The sequence below is a fragment of the Gorilla gorilla genome, chromosome 12 (genome assembly GCF_029281585.2).
Source record: "Gorilla gorilla gorilla isolate KB3781 chromosome 12, NHGRI_mGorGor1-v2.1_pri, whole genome shotgun sequence".
Taxonomy (NCBI): domain Eukaryota; kingdom Metazoa; phylum Chordata; class Mammalia; order Primates; family Hominidae; genus Gorilla; species Gorilla gorilla.
In genome coordinates, this window is record NC_073236.2 from 120,232,028 (window position 1) to 120,256,552 (window position 24,525).

A 24,525-nucleotide genomic window follows, 5' to 3' on the forward strand; every position below is an offset into this window, starting at 1 on the left:
AAAACAAAAAACAACAAAAAAAAAAGAATTGACATGATCAGAAAACAGGTAATGAGATAAGGAAAGAGAGGAGTACTGAGCTGTAGGCAGCCAAGGCCTGCAAACCAAGAGGGGAAGTTTCTGAGATGGGGAAGAGACCCACAGTCACGGCCACTGGGAATCCTGCTGATCGGCATTTGTGGGAAATTTCGGGCAGTGGGTGCTCGTGCACAGACGTGGATAAAGACAGAGAGAGGGCCAGGTGGGTGGTGCATGCCTGTGATCCCAGCACTTTGGGAGGCCGAGGCAGGTGGATTCCTTGAGCTCAGGAGTTCGAGACCATCCTGGGTAACATGGCAAAACCCTGTCTCTACAAAAATTAGCTGCGTGTGGTGGTGCATGCCTGTAGTTCATGCTACTTGGGAGGCTGAAGTGGGAGAATTGTCCAAGCCCGGGCGGTGGAGGTTGCAGTGACCCGAGATTGTGCCATTGCACTCCAGCCTGGGTAAGAGTGAGACCCGGTCTCAAATAATAATAATGATAAATAAAGACAAAGAGAGGCAGAGCAGGACATAATGAAAACCATCTTTTGCAGAGTTCCTGTCTATGCCAGGAGCTTTACAAGACTGTCTCTAATCCTGACCCTTGCCCTGTGGAAGACATACCCTAATTCCCAATTCCTGATCAAGGAAACTAGCAGTGGTACTCACTGGTAGTAACAGAGCTGGGATTTGAAGTCAGGAGGATTTGATGCTGAAGTGCCTGATCATTTTATGCAGCCTCTTATAGATGCAGAATGTACAATTTTCACAGAGGGCTCCTCAGAAGCTAATGAACCCAAGTTTGTCATTTTATAGATAAGGAATCTGAGGCCAGAAAAAGGAGGGGGAATTATTTAAAACCATCAGGCCAGAGAATGAAAGAAAAGAAATTAGCCTAGTTCTTCTGACCTTTAGTCTAGTGGAATGTCAGGATCTCAGCCTTAAAATAGAATCTTCCAAATTGCCACACCTGTTGTGTACTACTTTTGATAGTTATTATCTTTGGCAGTGCTTCCTTGACATGAATGAATTCTACATGAATTTTGAAGTTGTTTTAGAATATATTTTATACATTATTCATAACATATTTATGTAGCTTGTTTTAAAGCCAAGAGAAACCTAGAGCAATAGCTTCTGCTTTTTGGCTGTGACCCTACATTTTATATCTTATTATACACACATACATGTAAAAATTGTACATTATATGAATAATTGAAACATGTTTTCTGAAATAGTACTTGTCCTTACTCTGTGTGACACACTTTGGTATTTTCTATTCTCATTTACTCTGTTCTATTTTGTTAAAAATATTCTGGTTATGAACCATCTAAATTGATTTCATGACAAACTAATGAATGGTTCATGACCTACAGTTTGAGACATTATGGCCTAAAACAATGTCAACATCAGACATGATTTAAGAAAAAAGTCATTACAGAGGAGATACAAAGTTGCCAATTATCTTTGGTCATAAAGGTAAAAATAGTAAGCTTTGAGTTTCATAACATCAAAAAAGAGATTGTATACTTGTAAAAAATAAAGTGGCACAGACTTGAATTCTCTGCAGACCATGGCAGATCTGTGATGCTCCTGGTATTATGTGATGCTGGTTTTATTTTCTGCCTGGATTTCTGAACTAACTGGATACAGCTACAGATACAGACTAGAGTGGTTGCTAGAACTGCAATGCAGTAGGCCCAGAGCCTGCCTCTCCCTGACCCAGGCAGACGGCCTCTAGTCTCAGACCCTAGGAAGTGCCCAAGGTGTGTAGAGTGTACATTCACTCCATATAGTGGTGTGGAATTAAGGTCTGATGCTTTATATATTAGCATGATGGTAGGCAACTGACCCTCCAGATCCCCTCCAGAAGCTTGTGCTAATTTCACCTGATGTCGCCAGCTTCCTTAGGTTTGCACTACTTCTTCCTGTAGTCTCTCTTCTTTAGCCTCCTTTCTCCAAAGGGGTAGGGAATGGCTGCTCCCACTGACTCCTGACTCCTCCTCCTTATGGCTCCTTCCATTGGTACATCAGCCTACTACACGACAACCAAGTTTTCTCTTACTTCTTTTAGGATCTATATTTTCTCCATCTATCCAACCATCCACATCCATCAGTGCTTCATGCTAGGAAAGTTTTGTCTTAGGGTTAATACTTAATCCAAGACCTGACTCATGAGAATGACACACAACTGAAGACCTGGAAGAACATCATAAGAAAAAAAAAAAAAGGCAAGTGCAGAGCCCTAAGGCAGAAACAGGTCTGGCATGTTTAAAAAGTGAAAGAGCCAAATTGGTAGAGCAAAGGGACCGTGGGGAGAGTGGTACCTGATGAGATTGGAGAAGGTGTTGACCAATCAGAGCAGTCATGAACAGGTAGAGACCAAGTCATGAGGGGCCTTGTGGATCATAGTAAGGTATTTGAAATTTATTTTTGTTGTAGTGGGAAATCATTGAAAACCTTTAAAAAGAGGAGCAACACAATTGGATTTACAACTTAAAAAGACTTGCTCTATAAAACTACAATGAGATACCACCACACACAGGTTAGAGTGGTCAAAATCCAAAACACGGAGAGCATGGAATGCTGGTGAGGATGTGGAGCAACAGGAAGTCTCTCATTGCTGGTTGCTGTGCAAAAATGGTACAGCCACTTTGAAAGATACTTCAGCAGTTTCTTATAGAAGTAAACGTATTCTTAGCATATGGTCCAGCAATCGTGCTTGCTATTTACTCTAATGAGTCGAAAACTTATGTCCACACTTGTGGCCACACAAAAACCTGCACAGAGATGTTTATAGCAGTTTTATTCTTAATTGTCAAAAATTAGAAGCAACCACAATGTCCATCAGTAGGTGAATAGACAAATAAACTGTGGTAGATCCAGACAAGGGAATATTATTCAGCACTGAAAAGAAGTGAGGTGTCAAGTCATGTAAAGATATGGAGGCAACTTAAATATGTATTACTAAGTGAAAGGAGCCAATCTGAAAAGGCTGCATACTGTGTGTGTGTGTATGTGTGTGTGTGTGTGTGTGTGTATACATATACATACATATACATATACCATTCTAGCTGGTGTGTGAAGAGTAGATAGTATAGGGTCAAGAATCAAGAAAGGAGGCAGGAAGTCCAGTTAGAAGGACCTTACAGTAGACCAGTTGAGAGATGTCAGGGACTTAGATTAAGATTTTGATGATTAATACTGTGAGAAGTAGTCAAATTTGGGATATATTTGGAAACATTGCCAGTGAATTAAACATGGAGTATGAGGGAAAGAGAGCAATCAAGGGTGATTTTAAGATTGCTGGCTTCAACAATTGTGCAAGTAATAATGTCATGGACAAAGATGAAGACTTAGGGAAGAGGAGATTTGATGTGTGTGTGTGTGTGTGTGTGTGTGTGTGTGTGTGTGTGCAAGACAGGGTAGTAGGGTAGAGAGAGAGAGCAGGAGGGAGAAAGCTATCAGTAGATCTTTTGGGACCATATAAGATTTGAAATGCTGATGACCATGTGGAGACAGTTTCAAATATCTGTCTGGAATTTGTGGGAGATGTATAAACTAGTGTATAGGTTTGGGACTATCAAAGCAATGATGCTGGTTATAATAATGAGACTGAAATCATCCAGAGGGAGAAAGTAGTTGGGAAGAGATGAAGGCTGCATTCAGAGCCCTAGGTTGAGCACAATAGGAGATTACAGCAAAGGAGAAGGAATGGTCATTAAGGTAGATGAAAGACAAGACAAGAATAACATCTTAAGAACTTAGGAAAGAATGCATTTCAATTTCCTCCTCCTAAGAGGTTAAATGTGATGAGGACAGAAAACTTATCAGTGGTCTTGGCAAAACGTAAGTCTTTGGCAACCATGATAAGAGCCATTTTTGGTGGGTAGAAATGATGTAAGCCCAGCTGGGGTGAGTTGAAGAGTCAGTGGGAGATAAGGGGGTAATTGCAGGAACAAGGTCCTGAGAAGCTGAGAGGAGATGAATTCTGGAGCAGAGAGAATGGTTTGTTTTGCTTGGAGGAGAAACAACATATTTTCACCATATCCCTATGGCAAGAGAGTGAGTGATGGCGAGAGGCATTTGCTGAGAGTGAGGTTTTAGATGTTTAAGGGAGTAGAGAAGATCTATTCTAGAAGAGAGACATATAGAGAAGACAACATAGTTGTCTTGGAGACTTGGAAAGCGAATCCACCAGGCAAGAAAGTAGGATTACTGGAAGTGTAGACACTTGTGCTTACAAATGTAAAGCAAATCCAATCATCATGATCATGATGTGATTTCCCCAGCAGTGTTGGTTCATTGGGTACAGACTCAGAGTAAGCAGATGGCTGGTTTTATTCACGTTCAGATCTTTCTGGGCTAGTGTGATATACAGAGAAAATGGGGTAAAGGAGGTAAACATGTGTTAGGGGGTAGACATAGTGCTGACCAAGGCACCTCAGCTGGATGGGGAAGAGGATGAGATCATGTGTGTGTTGGAAGTAGGGGGTGAGTAGGTGATGGTGGTGAGAAAGGGAAAGGGACCATGGATTGAGCATCTCAGTGAGGTCCGCATTGCTGGAGTGGGTGCTCTTGAATAAGAGAAGAGGTGGTCATAGAGAGGAGCTGCTTGACATCGCAGAGGGGATGCAGTTATTGGTCGGAGTAACTGGTTGAAAAGATAGAAAATAACCATGGGAGTTGGTGGCTGTGGTGGGATGGAGGAAAAGATCATTGAATCGGATGGAATCAAGAAATGGAGGCACTGATGTGCTGTGCATAGGTTTTCTATCCATGTGGATATTAACATGTTAACAACAAGAGCCACATGCTAAAGTCATCAATGAACGGGGAGGAAGAATGGGGAGAACTGTAAATGACAACAAGGTGAACAGTGGGTGGTCAAGTCTGATGACTTGCACTTCAAAGAAGCAAGGGCTTTGAAGGAGGAAGAGGCAATAGGAAGCAAAGAGGACACCTACCTCCCTTAAGACCCTTTAGGTGTAGAAGGGAAAATACAGCATCTCGTTGACAGGATTCCAGGGCAAACAATGTCTTTGGGGATGGTTAGAACAAGATGGAGAAGGGAATGTCCCCAAAGGAGGTGATGACTGAGCAGGCTCTGGAAAGAGGGGACATGCTAGTTAACTAGATGAACAAGGCAGGGAAGGGCTTTCTATGCAGAAGGAAACTTACGTGCAAATTGTTCCAAAACAAGAAAAAGCACGACATAATTGAGAGGCATAAGAGCCCTTTACAGATGCCTTTGGGGTGGCTATAAAGAGTGGGAAGGGCAAGCTAAGACTGGGAGAGCCTGGGTGCCATGTGAAAGAACTAGGACTTCAGGAGCCCTTGGAGAGTTCTAAAGAGAGGAACAACATTGGGTTTCAGAAAGATCACTGGGGCATCAGCGTAGAGCATGAAGAGGCTGGGGACCACACTCGAGGCATGGAGACTGTCTGGGGGCTGTTGCCACAATCCCTAAAGACAGCTGGGAGGGCTCATCTCTCTGGATGGGGATATTTTGACTCCCTGTGCCTGTCTCTTAGAATCTGGGTAGATTTTTGAGGCTGATAATTCCCACACATACTTTAAGGATGGATTAACTCTAATTGCCTGCTAAGAAATGGACTAACTGGTTGTATTCTGGAAAGGGGCTGGGCGTCCATTTTCAGAGAAAGAAAAAGGGAGGCCAGCAGTGCATTTTCCTTCTCGTTCTGTTTCCTGGATGGGACTTAGGACCACCAAGAGACAAATAAGCATAAAAGTTGATGGATCTGAGGTAGGGGAGGAGAGGGCCATAGGGGGTGGCTCCTTTCTGGGCACAGATGTGAGCAGGCCTCAGCTCTGTCATTAAGGACTTTTCCTGTGTGCATTAAATTCGCTCCATGCAGAACTGTGCCCTGCCATTTACCCCTTTACCCCTCACTGGCTGCCACCTGTCTTCTAACCCCCACAGTACCTGGCCTGTGGCTGTGATAAGTGTTCTGTGTTATTTGCCCTTGGCAGTAACTTTTCTGAGGCCTTTTCCTCCACATAATTCCCATGTGGAGCCATCTTGGTTAGTAAGCTGTTTGAAGCAATTTGTCATGTTGGAGTTTTAAACGAGAAAAGGAAGGCACAGGGATGCCTCTCTCCTCAAAGCCAATCACAAACAGTTTTTCTGAACATTTAAAAATATTAGATCTGGAGTTCAAAACTGAGTGTCACTTCAGCAGTCATTTGTGATGCTCCATATCCTGCCCATCCGAGTTCAGCTTCAGCTACAGACTCTGGGCTTAGTTTCCAGAGGCCCCCGCAGGCTGCACCATGAGTGAGGACTGTCTGAACTCCATCTTGAGCCCTGAACAAGCCCAGAGTTTGCTCTCTGGCCTTAGGTTAGCTGGAGTGGGGGAACATGGAGGGAACACAGGTTAGCTGGGAGAGTGGGACAAGGTACACGAGGCCATGGAGGCCGGGCATGATGTTTAAATCTTACAGACCATGGGAGTGACCAAAAGAGTCGTCTGTGTGTGAAGGAACTGAAATGATTGGAGCTGGCCCTGCTCGACTGTCACCTCTTCTGGGACAGCTCTTGACAGAAGCACTGACCTTAGCATGGGCTCCTGGGCAGCCTGCCACAGAGCCGTCGTCTCTGGGCAGCAGCAAAGGACTGTCAGTTGGTTGGGAAGGTGGACTATGTCTCCCTTGGGCTGAGGTCATTATGAGAGCGTGTGTGACCCTAGACACTGAAGCTACACATGATTCAGCCACAAACCTCACTTGGGCCAAGGACTCCAGCGTCTTACCCAGGCCCTTGGTCCAGAATAATCGTTGCTGCCTAAAAGCAACAAGAACATTTTGTCTCATTGTTTTGCTTCAGTCTCCTTGGGCACAGGCATCTGGCAACAGACACTGAGCTTCCTTAGCCACAGGGCACAGTTCTGTAGACTCGAGGCTGGGGTTGAGGCTGCTCCACCAACGGCAGGAGTCCTGGGCTTCCCCAGAGTAAGCAGCAATCCTGCTCCTGGAGATGGCCTCAGAGCCGAGACCTGGCCGCCCTGGAGCTGCTTTCCGATGCACACTTTCCCTTCCTTGTGCCCTCCTTACTCGCCCCCGCACCCCCCCCCCCCCCGCCCCGCCTCACACACAAACCTCAGTTACTCACTACACCATTCACACGCAAACACATCCGGCCTGATGCACATGCATGGTCACACACATACACCACAGCACACACCACACACTTCACCACACATCCCTCCATAGCACGGGTCCTCCCACACACCATACCCACGCTCCCACTTACATTGGGTCACTGCCTCTCAACTTCCAGCCAGCACACACCTCACAGGTAGGCTCCCCCAATGCCATACTCTCCACACGACTGCACACACCACTCCCTCGGGGTGCCAGGCAGTGACACACCTGTCATCAAGCTTTTGATGGGGGTCTCCACCCAAAGCCACATGCCCTCAGCACTGCTTGCTCAGCCTTCTGTTATAACCAGGGCAGCTGGGGATGGCCCTGCCAAAATTGTCAGGGGGTTGATGATGTGTCTACATGAGAGAGAGAGAGAGAGAGAGAGGAGAAGGGCGTGATTTGGAAAATACTTCTAGAATTTGAAAGCAAACTTATAATATTTCCACAATTTGTGATCCATTTGTGGCCCTCATGTTGCTAAATATTGCATGATAGAGTAAACACTTGGCAAGACCTGCAGGTTTTATTTAGAAGATTGGGGAGAAAAAAGCTACTCAACAAGGAGTGAGCTGGTGTGTCCAGGAGAGATAAAAGGTATTGTGCATGGAAGATTTTAGTGGAAATGGGAAACCGGGGCCCTGAGCAGATCTGTCAGCCAGTTATAGGAAGGACTAAACCTTTTAGATGGCTGGGGAGACCGGCTCTGTGTCCTGGTGCTTCCCCCAACTCACCTGTAGGTGGCGTCTTCCCACTGACTGTCCAGGGGCCAGGCAACCACTGGAGCATCCTCATCAGAGAGGCATTTGGGGGGCACGCCATAGATTACCTGAAGCTCTTCTCCGCCCCTCCAAGTGTGGCAGGTTTTTAAAATCCAACTGCAGGCTACCTCCCAGGATGGCTTCCTTGACCTCTGTTCTCACTCCTCAGAGCTCCATTAGCACCAACAGCCTGGAGCCTGGAACTCTGCAGTGTTCATCTGCAGTGTTCCCTAAGCACCGTGATGAACCCAAAGCTGTACTAGAGATGGAGGAGAGAGCAGTAATCAAGGCAGACTTGCTTTCTGCTACTGTGGGGGACAGAGATAGTAAATAATAATAATAATAATAATAATAATAATAACAACAACAACACATGGTTGAGAAACGCCAGAGGAGTGATTTGTGTCATAACTCTCAGAAAACAGAACCGTTATAGGAAAGACAAGTATTGTTTTCTAGAAAAAAGAAGAAAGGGGAGGAGTAGAAAAACTTGAATTGTATATCTGGGAAAGAAGTGCCATTTTTTTCCCGAGCCACTTCAGCATATTGAAACTTGCAGTTGTTGGTGCCTAGTGGAAGTGCAGTCCTTCCTCTGAATTCGTGGCAGCTTCTGGAGCAAATGGCCAGGCCTGGACTTTCTTCGGGGCAAGGGCAGTCGTAAAGCGGCACAAACGCTAGCTGGCTGGTGCTGGGCACCAGGGCACCGTGCCAATGCTAACCTGCCAGTGTGCTAACCTGAAGCAAGGTAGCAAGACTTGCTGCATCTTCTAGACCCTGCAAGACATGCTGCTCATAATGGGAACTGGAACTTCACCACTGAGGGTAGAGATGATCAGATAGAAGGGTTCCAGGTGCCTTCTCCAAAGAACAGACGCTCTTGGAGAATGATCTTTGCGTGGGCTGAGAAGTGGTGAGGAGCCCTAGGCTATTCTGCACAGATGGTGGACTCTGCTCCACGCCAAGGAAGGCTTATGGTGAGGAAGAATGACTCACGACGATGCTAAATGCAGTGAGGATAAAAGCAGTGTCACTTGGTCAGGGATTGTTTCTTGGATCCTCTAATTGACCTACTCTCTAATGGTCATCTCTTATCACTGACTTCTGCGTCCCATTGATTTTAGAGTGTGTATGTATTAGGGTAAATGTCTGCTACTTTTTAGAGTCTTGGAATCATAGACTTTTGGGGCTGGAAGTATCCTTAGAGATCATGAATCCCACGCTTTTATTTTTGATAGAGGTGAATGGAAGGCCAGAGAAGGGAAGGAACTTGCCCAGGTTCATACAACAGGCTAGCGGCAGAGGTGGGTCCCAGGCTTCTTGCCTCCCGGGACAGGGCTCGCTGACTTTGCCTAATTACCCAAATCTGTCCCAATCTGAAATCAGAGTCTCTGGCTAGGGCTCTAACAGCATTCCGGAACCCAGTCGTAAATCCCCAAGCCCCGCAGCCACTCTGCTCTGACATTTGTTGTGTTTTACTGCCAAATGCTGCTGCTCAGAGATGCCATCTCCAGAGGGAGAAATTCTTGAAAGAGACACACCCCTTTTTTCCCTTTCCCAAATTAGGAGTTAATTAGTACCAAAATGTGCAGTGCGTTGAACGGCCTTCTACTGGGTTCCCAAAGCAGAGAACTGTCTCATTTTGAAAGTACCTAATTGTGCCTGCATCTCTGTTTGGAGAAGGGAGTCTCTAGGTCTGGTCCAGTCACCCTCAGGGACAGATCTGTTAACTCGCTGTCACCTTCTTTTGAGATACAATCATCTTGTAACTCTGAGCAATAAAACGAGTAATTGTAGGCCTTTTGAAGCAAGGCTGTATGCCCTGGCCAGTTTGTTTGCCCTGAAAAGCCTCCAGTCTGGGTGGCTGGCCCCATCGCCTGCTCATCCATCTGCCCAGAGACTTCTTCCAAACCGCCACCTTCGCACTCCTCACTTCAAGCTCACAGGGAGCCGCTTCCTTTTAATCCACGTTTTTTGTTTTGTTTTGTTTTTGTTGTTGTTGTCGTTGTTGTTCCCAGGGCTCCACATTTCAGCAATAATTTTTTTACCCAAATGTCTAGCCGTTGGCCTAGGGAGGCTCTCCTTCCTCGCAGTTGGAAGAAAGCTGTCTCTGTCTGTTGGATGCAAGCTTCCCAGAAAAGCTGTGGGTGCCCCAGTTCCACGTTTTGTACCCCCCCTACCCCACGCCCCCGAGCTATCCTCTATGCCAGCTCCTCTGTCCAGGAACTTTTGAGTGTCATGGGGCTGGGGGTGTCAGCCCATAGTGGGTAGGAGGGTCGCTCGGTTCAGGAACAACATTTGTATGACTTTGAATTTAAATGAAGGTCTCAAAAGACAAAACTAATTAAGATTTACTCAGGCCACCATTGTCTGATAATGCAGTACCAGCTCATTATTGGAACCACATTTATGGAGGTTTAATCACTATGAGGCAGACTGCTCTGGCATAGCTGTCAAACCACACAAAATGTGTTTTTAATAATTAATCAGTACAGTATCTTGTCATTGTAGCATTCATCTCAGGCTTGGGTGTGTTTTTAAAGGGATGCTGTCAATGTACTTTTGAAATTCTGTCGTCTTTTGTTTTTAATAACTCTTCAGATCCTTTAAGCAAGGGGAAAGGAAAAAACATTCCTCCATGAATTCCATCCCTGAACCCCTCATGATGAACAAATTCTGGAATGTGATTGAAGCGTTCCTGGGATCCGGTGCTGAGCTGCTGACATTTTGTTTTTCAAAGGAAGAAAAAAAAGTTGTGCATTCAATATTTGTTTTGTTTTCATGGAATCTGCAGGCGTCGAAGGATGGTGAGTTAGGCTTGGGGTAGAGGCTCTTTCTGTCTTTAAGGCTGTAAGCCTGGGATCTCACGTATAGGCACTCAGGCAAAGGTGTTTTGAGCAGGCTGTGGTTTTTAGATAAAGCTGTGGCTTTGGAAGAGACCTACTGAGTGAAACTTGGATTTTGACTATTTTCCCTACTTGGGCTGGGGAAGGCCAAGAAGAGCTGTGCTTTCTGTGCCCCGGAGACCTCCCTCTCACCTTGCTACCTTACAGAGGGTTTGTGAGGATCAGACAGAATCACCTATATGGAGTTACTTTTCATTCTGTCCAATGTCTCCCCTAAGCCCGCAGCTGGGAGATTGTCACTGTCTTTAATACTAAGATTGTCATTGGGTTGATGTAAACAGTGCAGGTCCTGACTGAGTTGGCTTGAGTTCAAATCTTGGCTTAGTGCCAGCCAGCTGTTTGATCTTAAGTAAGTCATTTGTCCTTTATTAAGTCGCAGGTTCCCTGCCTACAAGCTAAGGATGATATTTGTGGCTGCTTCACTGGTTCCTGTGGAGTCAAAGAGATGATTCATGTAAGAAGCTCAGCACACTGCTGGGAGCATGCGGCCCTCAGGGAGCATTAGTGTAGGTTGTTGTCAGTGCATGAGCCCCGGTGGCCTTTGCCCTCCTTTCCCTTGGCCTTAGAGCTCGCTGGTGTGAGAATTTGCCTGAGCAATCTTACATCGGTCAGAGGGGCCCTGAGGCCAGCAGTCCCCTTTTGCTCTGTCATCTCAGTTTCTATCTGTATTTGTCTAAGGCAGTGGCTCTCATCCAGGGGCTGTTTTGTTCCCCAGGGTACATTTGGCAATGTCTGGAGACAGTTTTAGTTGTCAGAATATTGTGGAGGGAGGGGCGATGTGTTGTGGGCATCTAGTTGGCAGAGGCCAGAGATGCTGCTAAACGTTCTACAATGCACAAGACAGCCTCCACAACGGCATTATCTGGCCCCAAATGTAGTGCTAAAGTTAAGAAACCCCATTCCAAAGCTACCTCTCCTTACCATGAGGTTCTGAATAAAAAGGCCCGTACCTACACTCAGATGGTGACATTCTTAGGAGGATCACAGAAGGTTAAATAATTCACAAACAAGAGGCCCTAGTGCAGTAGAACAAGACAAAAAGCACCGTTCTGGGTCTGCTAATTCCATGGCCATGTATTACCTCTGAGGGATTCATCAAAAGGAGAAACGGGACCCTAGCTTCCACTTCCAGCCCTATATTCAATGCCCCAGGATGGAGTTGCTGGCCAGATATCAGGGCCATACTGTGCCTTGTTGTTGCTCAGTTTCCTCATAAGACTGTCTAGACAGTCAGAAACTGCCCTTGGCTCTACACCATGCCCAAAACAGCTTCCTGGAATTCCTGAACTCTCTCACCTCTCCATGCCTATCGTAGGTACCCACATTCTTGGCCTGGGTTCTGACCTTGATAAATGGCTCTGTGTCCACTGAGTGCCCTCAACAGTCCATTGAGAACCATGTTTGATGACATGGGTGTGTAGTTAGCCATTCTTGGTACTTCCACTCCTGTGGGGGCTGACAGGCTCCAGATCTGTACTGCAGGGCTTATTTTTCCCCCTGGGACCACTGTCTGTTGCCCTAGCCAGATTATCTGGGGAGATCGTCTCCTGTAGCAGAGAATTCACTTGGGGTGACAATCAAGGTTTAAAAAAGGATGGCCAGTCTTGCTGCCTTAGAGAGGTTTGCAGATGGATCGATTAGACCTGAGTACCTCTCTGCTTCTGAAGTGTGTCTAGTCAGTGCCCAGCTGGAAAATTCAAAGTGCAGGCTCTGGAACCCTGCACTCATTGCCCTGCAGCTCTTATGGAGGCCAGCCCAGAGGCAGAGAGAATCTCTGCTGGGGGTTAGGTTGATGGGATGACGTGTACTAGGAAAACAGGCTCAAAATGTTTCTCTGGGACTTTTGCAGCCATGGCTCCAGTTGTAACAATACTAAGATTGCTTCTTCCCTCCTCATCCCACTGTGGCCTGGGTGTAGGTGAGAAGGGGACAGTTGTGTGACTCATTCTTAATCTATCCCAAGAACCTACCTTCTTCCAACTAGGGCAGGGAGCATCACATGGCTCGTCCCATTTATAAAGAGCCCTTTATGACCCACCACGTCCTTCCACTCCTGTGAGCTTTCTGAGATCCACCGTAATGGACAGTTAAATACTCTCTGCATATAAGGAGGTAGGCTCAGAGAGGTTAAATGCCTTCCCCAAGGCAACCAGCTAGAGAGGAACAGAGCTAAGATTCAAAGCCAGGACGTCTAATTTCCCTTGAAGAGGGGACCTGGGAGAAGCCCTGCATGATCTAAAGCAAGGCAGCTCCAGCCAGTACTACGCTGTCCAAGGCAATGCATTTTAGAGGACTCCACTTGGACCCTTGTCTGACCATTCGCTCCTAGGACAAAGAGTCTTTCAGGATGATGGAATGTGTTCATCCTAAACCTGGTCCCACTCCACCCTCCCATGCTTTGGGTTCCTAAGACATTGGAATTCTCTGCTGCAGTGGCCTTGAGTCCACCTCCAGAGCCTGTGTGGTCCTCTCCTTGGGAGGGCAGACCTGGCTGCTGATATGTGAAACCCTAGGCCCCAGGTGGGCTCAAGGGGTGGCTGTTTGTGGGGATGCACATGGAGCTTGAACGTGTGGCCTGCTGACTATGATGGTAAATGGGCCTCCTTATATATTCTAGCCTTGGGCTAGAAGTCCTGGTTCAGTCTTGGAGGCTCTGTGGTCCCAGAGCTGTACACAGCCTAAGCCTACATCATCAATGCAGCTACCCACCCTCCCCCAGCCTCACCTTCCACCATCTGGGCTGTTCCTGAAGCAGCAGCCTCTGATCACAGTCTCCCTCCCACCCATCACACGCTGCCATATTGTTGGAGTCGAAAGAACAGGAAAGCACTTGGAATGTGACTGAAACCGTATGTAGCTGTGTATTGTTTTTCCCAGAAAAGAATCCTAATTAGGTCAATTCCATATTGCTCCTATGGTCTCAGATGCACAGTAAAGCAGGCCTTCACAGTATACAAACAGCCTCTGTCTCTGAGGATGGAGGGAAGGGGAGAGACTGCCTCGAAAAAGACCCCACATGCTAATACAGAATGGATTCGTCACAATCACTGAGACCTGATGAGCCACTCAGTGTGGACTAACTTATTGTAAGCCCTCAACAAATGCAAAAGCCTTAACCCAGCAGTAACTTGCCAGAGACATATCCAATAGGACCTGTGTCTTTTTCTTTGCATTTAATGTGTTCTGAGGTTCAGGGGGCTATTTTCCCAATTGTTACACATCTCTTTCTTCAGCTTTGATCTGAGCTCCTCATACACATCCCAGCACTGGGACTTTCAGCAGCAGGCGTCTTGGAAGCCTACTTTGGTAACAGGACCTAGGTAAGCCATGCTATTCTGCAAAGGGAACAATTATGTTCCCCCAAACACACAGAAGCATCAGAATTCACAGCATGCACTTTACAAGGGCAATAAAGTTTTATATGCAGCTCAGTGAAATACCGAATACAGCCAATTATCCACCAAAATAAACTGATGGGAGAGAGAATGGCTATATTTGGCTCAGACTTAATTATTTTGCATTTGAACTTCTCAATTCCATGTAATAAAATTCCATTCTGCCCTTATTTCCTGGTTAGGTTACTTAATCTCAACTCCGGTAACTGAGCCCTTGAGTGGAGTAGACTGTCCAATGTCAGTGGTAAGAAAATGTGAAAGGTTTGACATCAATTACAACATTACACACAACATAAAATTTAACAACTTGAATCAGGCTTTCATTGCTCTTTAAAGAGACCGTATGGCTTTTTAAGATCTAAAAATTAATCAGTTTCTAAGAGTCATACCTTTTTGAAAGTCCCAGATTTTACTCTTAGCTTGAGAGGTAGGAGGGAACCTGTCTCTATCTCTGTCATCTCTCTTTCATTTTAAAAAATTGCCTCCCTTTCATTTAAAAAAATGTTCTCCTTTTCATTTAAAAAATGCTAAGTTCTTTTGTTTTTATTTTTCTAGGGAAGTGATTTTCCTTTAATGAAAGAAAAAGTGAAGGATATAGAAATTGAATTGTGCTAAGGTTTTAAGTTTTTGGGGGGACCATGGCAAAAACACAATGATCTTACATTTGGTCACGAATGAGGGCACCCCGGGCAGCAGCCAGTGGCGTCACTAGGACCGGGAAGGCTCTGAGGACCCCTGCTTTGTGGCCTGTGTCAGAATCTGTATGGCAGCTTTCACTCCATTGCTACTTGACACTTGATCATCTCATAAAACACCACATGTAATTCTGCAGTGTCGGCCCATAACAGGCCAACATGCGGCAAGAACAGGAGTAAATGACCGGCCTCCTTTAATAAGTGTGGTCTCTGCAGGTCAGCCCTGAGGTCAAAGGCAGAGCAACAGGGCAGACAGGGCGGCAGCTGTGCATTCTGGCAGAACACGGGAACTGAGCCTGGTGAAGATATGTCTGCTTTCTTTCTGCTTCTCTCAAGACGGGTGATGTATAAAGTGAGATTGTAAACTGACTGAACGTGGTTGCATGTCCTGTTTGAATTTGTATTCCCAGCATAACTTGGATCATGGCACACTGAATGAACGAAGACACAAATAACCATACTGATAGACCGATGCGATGCCCCATCATCCTTCAGTGTTGCCATCACCCTGATATCCCCTGATCTTGTCACGGAAAGGCATGCATCAGGAAGTTTCTGTTAACCATGGGCCGAACGCTGAGTGCTCTTTGAGGAAGGAGGATGCATGCCAGAGTGTGTTGAGGACTTGAGTGACCACAGCAGGATCCCTCTCTGCGTCCATCCTGCTGCATCTTATTCCTAGAGATTTCCCATCTGCTCTGCCAGGTTTGGAAGAAATAGGCATCTTCTTCATATAAGAGTCCTCTCTGCAGGGCACCATTCACCTGGCCCATCCTTTCCTTTGCCAATCAGTGCTGCCTAAAGTACAGCAGACAATCACATTCTGCCCTAACATGCTCATGAGCCTTAGATAAAAAGTGTTCTGAAAATCCCAGTAATTGCTTTCACCTTTGAAATATTGTTTTCTTGTATGAAAACCTGAGGATAAAGCTGGTCAGTTTGATAATGGTCACACGTTATCATACGCAGCTAAACCCTTGGTAAGGTCAGGACTTAATTACCAGAGACTCAAGAACCAGCAGCCCTCAGAAAAGGTCAACTGGGGTTTCTCCTTTTTTCTCCAACCACAGCATTTACAAGAAAAAGGCAAAAAAAAAAAAAAAAAAAAGAAAAAGAAAAGAAAAGAAAAAAGAAAAAGCAACATAGTACACCTATGCCAAAGGATTAGTCTGGAAAGCAATATCCAGGGTATGCCTCCTTGGGGGCATCATCGTCAGGACAATCTCCTTCTTTGTCCCTAGTCCTATTTGTGGGACTCTGGGGAAAATGAGTCCCCTGTACTCATGTGTGGGAGCCACCATGCCTAGCACCAGGGCTAATGCATTTTAGAAAAACTTGAAACACATCACAAAGGTATAAACAGAAGTTTAGGCTTCAACCACAGATAGCCAGAAAATGAAATTAACCCTAGGCACTAACACGCACTACATTCTGTGATGAATGTTTTAAATCGACTGACATTTTTTGGAGCAGTTTTGAGTTTGCAGCAAAATTGAGCAGAAAATGCAGAAAGCTCCCATAACCTTCTGTCCTGCAAACACATCCTTCCCCACTATCAATTTGGGTCACCATAATGGTACATTTGTTACAACTGATGAGCCTTCGTTGACAAATCATTATCACCCAAAGTCAGTAGTTTACATGAAAGTTCACTTTTGGTGTTGTTTATTTCATGGGTTTTGATAAATGTATAACATGTATCTGACATTTGAATTTGGTTTTTACTTAAGTGGTCTTTTACAAAAGGTAATTTTGGTAACAAACCAATTAAAAAAATCCTCATTTAAAAAAATCACAAAATAAAAGAAATCTTGCTATTTAAAATATTTTAATTAATATCTGAATTTACTGTTATTCCTTCTGGAAATAAATTAGTGATGGAATAAATAATGAATATAGACAGCAGTTGTACTATCCATTAGAAAACATTTAATCCACAGCCGGGAGAATTAGAGGCAACAAAACCATTTTTATTACCATGCTTATCACAAATCCCCCACATAATTTTATGAGAAAGGTCATTAAACTTGTAGCTACTGCATTATCTTTTTCCTTGGACCATTTCTGAAACAACATTAGTTTTTCACACTTCTTTACATTTCAAACATTAAAAAAGCCTTAATCGATGCTTTTACATAAAAAGCAAAGGGCTAGGTTTCCCACCATAAAACGTTATGTTGTTTACACAAAAACTGCAGCTAACCTCGTAAAACTCAAATGATTTCCCAGTGGGGTCCTGCAGGGACACTTGGCTATAGCAGGCGCCACACTCATTTCCAACGCTGAGGCAAAGCGGACTTCCTGTGGAAAGCTGTTCTCAGGTCCGGCCATTACTAATCAGGCTTTTCGACTGGGGCGCCCCAAACAGGCATCTTCTCTCCATTCAAGGCCTGCAAAAGCCACCTCTAAGCAACTAGGAAAACAATGTAAGGTAGAAAAATTCCACACAAATATTAATTCTTGCAGTCCCATTCATCTTTATCTCCAGACTCGTGAGACCAGAGCTTTCTGGAACCCCTACTGCGTCGTTGGGGTCAGCTTCCAGGACAACTCTCTTGGATAGAAATGATAGAAGGTCTTTGGAGAGAAGAACTGCCCACTGGTATCACACTTTCCCAGAAACCACATGTTCTTTCAAAACCTTCCATTAGGTGTCAGCGGCTCTTAAAATATACGAATGGCAAGATTTTTTTAAATCTTTGCTTCCTGAAGTTGAATAATCAAGCCAAAATGCTCTGGAAAGCTAAAAGTCATTGACTGTTTTCAAATGTCTGGTTTTCAGATAAAAACCAGGATAGGTATTTTTTTAAAAGTTAATTGCTGCTTCTCTTATGAGAGTGAATATATGAACCACTTTTCCCGTTTTAAGTTTGAAGGTTGGGTGTTTGCTTTCAATCATGCATAACAATTTATTTGCAAATTCAGGGAATTGTTTTCATGTAGAATAATTTTGTAAATAAGGGATATTTTAAGAATCTACCTCCATGACCACCTTCTTTGTGGATACTCACTCAGGAATCTCGTTAGACCATCCCTTATTATACTGAGCAGATACAGGGAGAATAACACAAATAACACAAGTGCTTTTTTTTTTTTTTTTTTTTGAGACAGAGTCTCATTTTGTCACCCATGCTGGAGTGCAGTGGTGCGATCTCGGCTCCCTGCAACCTCCACCTCCCGGGTTCAAGCGGTACTCCTGACTCAGCCTCCCAAGAAGCTGGGACTACAGGTGCCCGTCACCATGCCCAGGTAATTTTTGTATTTTCAGTAGAAATGGGGTTTCACCGTGTTGGCCAAGCTAGTCTTGAACTCCTGACTTCAGGTGATCTGCCTACCTTGGTCTCCAAAAGTGCTGGGATTACAGGTGTGAGCCACTGCACCAGGCCCACAACAGTGTCTTTGAAGCTATCGAGCAAGAAGGATTTACTCTGCCTTATATGATTCCAAAGTGTTTACATGTTGAGGACTTTGGAACTCAACTTTGTTTCTTTCGAGCCAGAATTAGAACATGGGCCTTCTAACTACAGAACCCTTCTCTTGAAGATTATGCTATAGTGCCCTTGAGGAAGTATAAAGTATAGAGGGAAGAAGAGCCAGGCCTAGCCTTCCTCAAGATAAGTTTAAAGTCTAGTTGGGAATATAAAACAGAAATGCATACATGAAGACTAATAATACAAGGTAATTGTTGATAGGATGGTGTGGTTAGTAAATACTGATGACAAACAAAGAAGCTAAGTTGTCAGGGATGGTTTGCTATTAATAGATGACCTGGGACTTTATCTGGGCCTTAAAAGATCAGTAAGATTCATCTAGGCATAAGAAAGAGAAAAGGCCAGTGATGACCAGACAGATCAGATAGGATAGAGTACAGCTTAAGTATGGGAAGATAGGCTAGGGTCAAATTATGGAGAATCTTGAAAGACAGTCTGTGGATTTTGGAGAGGCTGGAGTAGATACTCGCTAAACTTTAGTTTTCTCTCTCTCGCTGTCTTTCTGTGCTAGGTGCTATAGTTTCCTGAAAGGGTAATAATAATTATTTTTAAAGTGGTCTAATAATGTACTGACTTGTTTTTCTGCTTTTCCTGGATCTTTTGGAATAATGGTACATTAATTTCATAATAGTCCAAATAATCTTTACGGACATAATATACAAGTAGTCCTTTTTCCTGGGGGCATAAGTACATTCTCCTAGCCAATCTCACGTAGACTATATGGTCTCAGTGTCCACCATTTTTCCTCTTCAGTTATTTTAAAAGTATCATAAAGATTATTTTTGCACAACTATATAGGGTGCATAGAAGGGTTTACTTTTTATGTTTTAAAGGATTTTTAGTGTGTCCGAGAACAGTTTGAGATTTTACTTCATCTAAAGTCCATAGCTCTGGGGTCCTTGAACGTAAATGCAGTCCTTCTCTAATCAGATTTTCACTTTAAACAAAAAAGTTCTGTGATTCCTCCAAGGCATGGAAGGATGAGAGTTTCTAATCAGATGAGCTCCCATTTGTCTTTCAAATTTCACAATCCTACAAGGAAGCTTTGCTCACAGTTCTGTGAAGGTGATTCTGAAAGCTGAAGGGAGTTAGACATGGGAAGATAATTCCCAAAAGAGTGAAAAGGAAGATTTTATTATTTAGTTGCTTTTTTTCCTTTTTGGTAAGAAGGAATTTGGTGGAGTTAGTTATTTGGCAGTGCATGTTTGGGCTGAAAACATCAATTTTCTTTGCCAAGCTTCCTAAAAATAGTCTTTCTTCAGGCGAGGGCCCTCTCAACGTGAGCAGTGTTCATTTGAAATAGGACATGTTGTGTTAATGTAATTACCTATTGACCTGAAGATTTCAATTGCAATGAGACAAAAAATGTGGAATTATACTTCTTGCAAAGTTATGAGCTCGCCTTGTTCTGTGTGTTTAACAATAAGTTCTTTCATGACGTGACACCATGGTGGTGGGTGGTGAAATCTGATACCTGGCAAAAATACAATGGAATTATATAATACCAAAAAAGTCGATTGTTTTCCCTTTGGCTAATTAACTCCTCTGACCAGGGAAGTATTGAGGATGAGGTCAGCTGGTGGCTTTTGTTCTCCAAGTAGTTTCCATGCCCTTTTAGGCACTGTCTAAATAGTGTGTGGTTATAAAAGGAAGAAGTCCAGGTACTACTGGAGCACAACCTAGAATGGGTGTTGCTATGGTTTGGTAGCAGCTTTACTGACTTCATGGAATTCGTCTTGCTGGGATCCTGTCCATCACTCAGGCTTGAGTCAATAAGTCAAGGTCCACAGCTCTGCTCCTTCATTTCCACAGGATTTTTTGCACACTGGTATATAATAGTGCAGGGGCACACAGGACTATTTAAGAAAATATATATATATATATATATTTTTTTTTTGCCAGCTAGAGGCCTGACATGAGAATTTTGATATAATTGGGATGCAAACAACCCAAATGCAGTAATTGTTGTTGTTCTTATCTTACAGATGGGAAAAACGAAGTTTAGAGGATAATGTACTGATTTGTTTTTTCTGCTTTTCCTAGGTGTTTTGGAATAATCGTACATTAATTTGTAATAGTCCAAATAATCTTGTGATTTTTTAAAAGAACTGAAGAGGAAAGTTGGTGGACACTGAGACCATATAGGCTATGTGAGATTGGCTAGGAGGATGTACTTATGACCCCAGGAAAGGGATGGAATACTTGAACAAAACACAGAGAAAGCAAATCATAAAGCAATTAATTGATACATTTGCCTATATTAAAATTACAAACTTCTGCATGAGAAAAGAAACCACAGACAAAGGGAAAGACAAGCTATAGGATGGGAGATGTTTTCACCACATATGCTAACAAAGGACTAGTATCTGAAACATATTAGAAAGTTCCTGCAAATCAGTAACGGCAAGAACAGTAGCTCAAGAGTGAGAAAAGTAGCTGAATACAAATAATCAACTAATTTTGTTCGGCAACTCACAGAAAACATTACTGTCCAGTAAAAATACAAGAAGATGCTCAAACTCATGAGAATGAAGGAAAACAATAAATGCCATTTAACACTCATCCATTTGGAAAAAATGGAAAAGTCTGACACAACCAAGTGTTACAAAGAAAGATGTAGAAAATGAGGAAATTGGCAGGGGGCAGTGGCTCACACCTGTAATCCCAGCACTTTGGGAGGCTGAGGTGGGTGGATCACCTGAGGTCAGGAGTTTGAGACCAGCTTGGCCAACATGGTGAAACCCTGTCTCTGCTAAAAATACAAAAATTAGCCGGGTGTGGTGGCATGCCTGCAATCCCAGCTACTGGGGAGGCTGAGGCAGGAGAATTGCTTGAACCTGATAGGCGGTGATTGTAGTGAGCTGAGATTGCGCCATTGCACTCCAGTCTGGGCAACAAGAGCAAAACTCTGTCCAAAAAAAAAAAAAAGGAAAGAAAATGAGGAAATTATACAGTGCTGGTAAAAGTATACCTTAGTGCAAGTACTTCTAGGTGTATGTCTTAGAGAAATGTCCTATATTTGTGAAAAGTACATTAACAAGTATGTTCCTAGTCTATAGTAACATCGCCTATAATAGCAAAAACCTTGGGATCAACTTAATTATATAAAAATACATTCTATACTGATGAATCTTAAGAACATTCATTGAGAAAAAACACAATTTTTAAAATGATGTATTCAATATGGTACCATTTCTATCCATTTAAAATTTCTAAACAGTGCTTTATATTACTGTGTGTATACATATGTGGTAAAAGTATAAAAATCTGCCTGAGAGGCACACAGAACAATTTCTAATAGTGGTTGCCTTTGCAGATGAAGAAAGGGAGAGGATTAGGAGTCGGGGGGTTGCTAACTATATTTGTAGTGTTTTATATCTTTTAAAAACAATTGCTCTTTTTAATTTACCAAAAACTGAAAAAATATGAATATGTATGAAATCTGGGAAGTGGGTATACAGGTCTCTGCTACATTATTTCCAACACTTTTTGCTATAGTCTGAATGTTAGTGTCACCCCCAAATTCATATATTGAAACCTAATCACCAATAAGTTGGTATTACGAGATAGGGCTTTTGGGAGGTGATTAGGTCATAAAGTCAGATCCCTTGTGAATGGAATTAGTGTCCTTATAAAAGAGGCCCCAGAGAGTTGCCTTGCTCCTTCCATCATGGGAGGATACAGCTAGAAGCCACCATCTGTGAACCAGAAAGAGACCTCTCACCAGACACCAAATGTGCTGGTACCTTGATCTTGGACTTCCTAGCCCCCAGAACTGTGAGAAATAAATTTGCTTATAAGCTACTCAGTTTATGGTATGGTACTCAGTTGTTTATAAGCTACTCTGTTTATAGTATTTTGTTATAGCAGCCTGAGTGGACTAAGACACTTTTGTCCATGTTTAAAATAATTAATAATTTTAAAATTAATAATACAAATGAAATAAGACAGTAACAGATTGGAAAGCAATTTATTAACTATAACCAAACATAAATAATTTCATGACCCACAATATAATGGAAAGCTGTTCTTAATTTTTTACTTTAGTAGAAAAATTTAGACCACAGACAAAGAGGAACTTGCAGACCATGAATGCTATTTAGACACTAAGACTATTGTACAGTATTTGGGATACCCTTTTAAAATAACTTGAAAAGGAGGCTGGAGTCTCATCTGTCTGAAATGGTTTAGGTTAAAGCTTCTTGTTTTGCGATTCTTCTGATCAAAACTGTGACATTACCCTGGGGTGAAGCAGGGGGATCTGTGTTGCCTAGTATTCTGCACTGAGGCTGGTGTAAAAAATGTCATCATATGGTCCACCAACCATGGAATCCATGAGCTGGAGGTCTGAGGTATTAGTGACACAACCCCTCTTTTTTTTTTTTGAGACAGAGTTTTGCTCTTCTTGCCCAGGCTGGAGTGCAGTGGCACCATCTTGGCTCACTGCAACCTCCGCCTCCCAGGTTCAAGTGATTCTCGTGCCTTAGCCTCCCAAGTAGCTGGGATTACAGGCATGCACCACCATGTCCAGCTAATTTTTGTATTGTTAGTAGAGAACGGGTTTCTCCATGTTGGTCAGGCTGATCTCAAGCTCCCAACCTCAGGTGATCTGCCCGCCTCGGCCTCCCAAAGTGCTGGGATTACAGGCATGAGCCACCGCACTCGGCCACAACCCCTCATTTTATAGGTGAGAAAGTGGGGAGTTATTAGGGGAGATGTCGCCAACTTGTTAGTAGCAGAACCAGGGCAGGAAAACCTGTTGCCTGCTCACAGATGGTTCTCTTTTCTTTTTTTTTTTTTTTAATACTCTCTTGCATCTGAAATATTCTGACTTCAGAGTTTCTTTTTTTTCTTTCTTCTTCTACTAGAAATGAAGATGGCATATGGAAAGGCGATTCTTATACTCAGAAGGAAAAGTTCCCATGGAAGCCATGGATTCATTCATGACAAAGTGGGTGGCCTGTTTGTTTGCTTGAGGCAAGTCTTTGGAAGTTTTTCTTTTCTTTTTTTTTGCACAGAGAAAAACGCTTTAGTAGTTTTCTTGCAAAATACCAGGTTTATTGATTGAGAGTGACAAACTATTTTCCAGTTTGTAATTGGTAAACATAAAAATAGTGCCTTGACGGATGTGTGAGGCACAGGAGTTACTCATTTCACCCAACTAATAGCTAATTACAGAGGTAGAGGGATGGAGATTAATGCCAGCAAACTGACACAAGCTCTATGACTAGTGTTCCTGAATTTCCTGGTCTTTACATTCACCATATGGTGAGTTTGATGAAGTCACCATATGAAAATATGGTGACAAGATGAGGTTGATAAACCTAAAACACAAAACCAAGGAGCGGTGAACCCTGAACATCAGCTGGGACTTTGATCTCCATGTGTCCTGTCCAGAGCCACCAGAAATGACTCCCTGCCCCAAAGGTGACCCTACGAGCTAAGCAACTAGTCTTTCCTGGGGCATAATATTTCCTGTGTGCCAAGGACTAAGGAATTTTTATGGCATTTTAACAGGCGTATGAAGTCAGATCTAGTTCGGAATTCAGCTTTACCACTAACTAGTACCACTAACTAGCTGTAAGACTTAAGGCAACTTATTTGACTTTTTAAAGCCTTAGTTTCATCATCTGAAAATGAGGATAAGAATTGTAGTAGCTTCCTTAAATAGTAGTTCAGAGGATTCAGCGAGACAATGTGCATAAAGCCCCACTCCTAATGTGCCTCCTAATGCGCCTCCTAGCTCACAGTGAGTGTTCATTACATGTTGATGGTGGTTATTATCATAGCGGACCCCTTGATGCATTTGGCTTTGTCTTAGCCTGTTTGATGTTGCTATAATGGAATACCTGAGGCTAGATAATTTATAAAGAAAAGAGGTTTATTTGACTCACATTTCTGTTGGCTGGAAGGTTTAAGACTGGGCATCTGGTGAGGGACTTAAGTTGCTTCCATTCATGGTGGAGGGTGAAGGGGAGCCAGGATGTGCTGAGATCACATGGCAAGAGAGGAAGCAAGAGAGAGACAGGGGAGGTGCCAGGCTCTCTGAAACGATCAGCTCTTTTGGGAACTAATAGAGTGAAAACCTTGCTCATCCTT

The 24,525-nt window shown here is 43.5% G+C and overlaps 1 long non-coding RNA gene across 1 annotated transcript in view; it reads left to right on the top strand.

The window, feature by feature from the left end:
• Positions 1 to 24,525, top strand: part of LOC129531793 (uncharacterized) — a 292,780-nt gene that overhangs the window by 147,838 nt on the left and 120,417 nt on the right. The window contains exon 2 of the long non-coding RNA XR_008677203.2: positions 23,295 to 23,377. This is a non-coding gene — a long non-coding RNA (uncharacterized lncRNA). The remainder of the gene's footprint in view (positions 1 to 23,294; positions 23,378 to 24,525) is intronic.